Source organism: Rutidosis leptorrhynchoides, chromosome 5, assembly GCF_046630445.1.
Source record: "Rutidosis leptorrhynchoides isolate AG116_Rl617_1_P2 chromosome 5, CSIRO_AGI_Rlap_v1, whole genome shotgun sequence".
Lineage (NCBI taxonomy): Eukaryota > Viridiplantae > Streptophyta > Magnoliopsida > Asterales > Asteraceae > Rutidosis > Rutidosis leptorrhynchoides.
In genome coordinates, this window is record NC_092337.1 from 380,068,710 (window position 1) to 380,073,153 (window position 4,444).

Here is a 4,444-nt window from a genome sequence, read left to right on the forward strand (position 1 = left end):
TGTTCGGCGCGAGTTAGGTTTCACCGTCATAACTGGTAAACTCGAAATAATTTACGAACTAAAAGCAACAGATTATATTCTAAATGGAACTTTCACGTACTACCAACGGAGATTTGCTTTTAAGTAATAAACATGAAAGTATATTACAGTTACATTTTTGATCCGTACATTATTTATTAACATACAAATTTATATATCATAATATTAAATATACATGACCACCTCTAAAGTACCTTATGTTGCTAAAATGAATCATAACTTTTATAAAATTAAATTTGATGACTGAAGTAATAAATTAATTTCAAATGTCTTGAATTGTTATTTACCTATCATAAAAAAGGTGAATTAACTAACCAACTATGACGTCATACTAACGTTAGCATGACGTCAACAATTTTTTCTTTTTGAAAATTTTTGTTGAGAAACTTTTTTTCCCCACCCAACGAAGTGGACACTTCGAACCTCCATCTAGTTAAATATATTAAACCCCCAATCTTTTATAAACTATATCAAAACTTCAAAATTCATGTTCTCCGATAAAATAACCAATTTCATCATCTCGATATTTTTTGAATTTTTCAAATGCCATACTTTAAAACTATCTTTAAAAGCATAAATATATAGTGTAAAATATTCATTTGAATCCTTAATTTTGTTCGATATCTTACAGTCGCATGTGATTGGATCTTAAAATTACATGTGATTATTTTCAGGACAATCACATGTGATTGTCCCCCATTTTTAATCCTAGTCATTGAATATATTGATCCTGAGATTTACCCTTTGGTTTTCAAACAAATTTAAAGATGTAAATGAATATTTTTCAATATATAGTACATGATTGTTATTATTCATCTTTTTAGTAATTTAATATTTATATTTATATTTAATAATATAATATTTATATTTATCTACTACTCTCATGCATGTACTACTTTACAGTTTTACTCGTTACTTGTTACATATCTTTTTGTTTTATATGTAAAAGTTAACAGTATAAAGTCAATATTTTTTTATCTATTTATTAGAGTAGATTAATTAATAATTTGGGACTACTTAAAAGAAATACTGGACTATCAAAGATGCGACAAGAGAGTATTACTAATTAGTAATTATAATATTATTATCATATTATTTACTATTACTATATAAAATATAAATATATGTAAATTGATTTAACTAGTTTTCGAACCCTCGCTTCGCGCCAGGGGTTCGGTTTTTAAAGTATTTAATTATGTTTAGTTACGGAGCCTGCGAGTGAAAAATCAACGTATATGAAAAGTACCCTAATTATTTAGCATTTTTTAAAAATTGTCCGTTTTGCGTATAGTTAGTGACATTGTGTTCGTAAAATTATTTCGAGTTTAACGATGGTGTCAGAAAAATTTAACTCGTTGCGAGCGAGAAGATATGACCCGTTGAATATTTGAGTGGAGTTTATTTAAGATATTTTATGAAAATTTTGATTTTACACTTTAACCCCCTATTTTGGAGGGCCGATTTTAATTTTTGAACAAAGTGTAGGGGCATTTGTGGTTTTAGTTAAAAGAAAGGAAAAAAAGGTGAAAAACGAAAACGCACCTGATACTATTTATCATTTTTGTCTAATCGATAGTATAGTAATAGTAATAGTAATAGTAATATAATTTATCTATTATTATTATTATCTATTTATTGTTGTGATAAAGTAAATATGGATGATAGCTACTCCTAATTATAAGTCAAATAATGCACAGTAAATCATGTATTATAAATATCCCATCAAATGTAATCATGTAACTTGCTTGAATGATATATATATTTCATATATACTCTCTCTCTCTCTCTCTCTATATATATATATATATATATATATATATATATATATATATATATATATCTCTTTTAATAATTATCAATAGTCCACATTCAAAAACCACGTCACTAAAGGTAGTTATAAGCCTACTGAATTATAACACAACACTAAAGGTAGTTATAAGGTTACTGAATTATAACACGTCACTAAAGGTAGTTATAAGCCTACTGAATTATAACACGTTATCAGCACGAAGTGCTCCGTATAATCATGGTAAAAAAAAAAAATCTTTAACGATATCTTCTATTATTTATTAGTAAGGTAAATATTATTATCATCATAACTAACATTTATATTTATGTTATTTAAGTTATATATGGTCGGTTATACCGCCTGAATTATATTTCTGTAGTCTAACTTTTATTAACTTCACTAACATTTATATTTATGTTATTTAAGTTATATATGGTCGGTTATACCGCCTGAATTATATTTCTGTAATCTAACTCTTATTAACTTCACTAACATTTATATTCATGTTATCTAACATTTATATGCAATTAATCATTATTTATTTCATGCATACTAATGTTTATTCTTAAATTTATTATTTATGCATAATATGTTTATTCTCTTAATCTTCGTATTTATACTAAACGTATTTATACTAAATGTATTTTATAGTAATCATATTTATACTAATAAAATTCTTTTATTAAAATTATTATTAATATAACGAATACATAACGGTTGTTAACGTCAACTGACGATGTTACGACGACTATATTTTTCAAATATAAAATAAACATCTATGTTTTTCACATTTTCATAAATCAATCTTCATTTTCTCATATTACCACTCTCAAAAAGTTTTTGTAAAGATGATTCACACAAGGATATTTTTTCTATTGTATTGGTCATATTAACTATCATCATTTTTGCTAATATACCACCGGGTGAACCTATATTCTATCCTGCCCTTGTGGTTTTATTATTTGTAATCATACCATTATTCTGTTGTTTGCTACTTATGAATTTAAAATAATTCTAATTTCATGTTGTTAGAAAGTGATTATGATTATAATTTATGTTGTCCATCTTTATGAAAATAGAAAATGTCAAACTTATCAAAGCTTGAGTTTGATGTCCTAGACGTATCGGGAACAAACTACACATCATGGGTCATGGATGTAAAAATAAATCTTGGATCATTGGGTATTCTAGAAACTTTAAAAGAAAACAATACTTGTTCTAATCAAGATAAATTAAAATCAATTGCTATTATTCGCAAACATATTGATATCACCTTAAAACATATGTATCTCACTATCAAAGATCCACATGTTTTATGGGAAAGTATCAAGAGTAGATTCGATAATCAAAAGGAAATATTACTCCCAGCTGCGAGGGAAGAATGGAGAAATCTAAGGTTCCAAGATTTTAAAAAGGTAAGTGAATACAGCTCGGCTATGTTCAAGATCCGTTCAAAGCTTCAATTCTGTGGTCAAGAAATAAGTGATGCTGATATGATGGAGAAAACTTTCTCCACAATGTATTCTGCAAACATAACTATACAAGAAAATTTAAGATTGCAGAATTACAAAACTTTTTCCAAACTTCAAATTTATCTCTTAGTTGTAGAAGTGAATAAAGAATTACTGATGAAGAATCAAGAATCTTGTCCTACGGGTGCGCTAGCATTCCCTGAAGCTAATGCTATTAACAATAATAATAATAATAATAAAAGAAATGCACATGGACGAGAATGTGGGCGAGGTCGTGGTCATATTGGCCAAAACCATCATCATGGAAATTACCATAACAATAATAAAAATCATAACTATGTTCGAAATCACCCTTATGGTAATGGTCGTGGTGGTGGTCGTGGTCGTAATGTTTACGGTGGTCGTGGTCGTGGACAAAGAAATAATAATACACAAAATTATAAATTTCAACTACCATACAATCCCACAAATCATAATGTTGAAGGAAGCTCTTCAAAGAATATTGAAGATTCTTGTTATCGATGTGGTAAAATTGGACATTGGTCTAAGAACTGTCGAACAAATCAATATCCTGTTAATCAATATCAAGAATCCCTAAAGGGAAAAGGAAAAGAGGCAAACCTTGTGGATGACCTTGATACAAAAATCACTGAGCCAACAAGTGACTACTTTAATGAATAAATTTTCTATTATATGTCCATATCAAATATATGGATATAGATTTACGATCTATACCATATCTACTTTACTATATCTTTCCTTATTATGTACTTTCGTTTATAACATATTTTGAATGTAATATATTGATGAATTATGTACTCATTATTTGTTTCTCATATTTTTGAAGTTCATGATGTACACTACTGGAGTGCAAAATCAGTCAAATGGTGGGGATCTTTGTATTGCAGACAATGGTACCACACACACTATACTCAAATCTAAAAAATATTTCACTGATTTTAAAGCAACAGAAGTAACGGTACATACTATATCAGGTCCTGTGGATTTAATAAAAGGAATGAGAAAGGCAAAATTCATGTTACCAAATGGTACAAATTTTCTGATAAAAAATGCCTTATTTTCTCCCACGTCAAAGAGAAATTTGTTAAGCTTCTCTGACATATACCAAAATGGATATGATTAT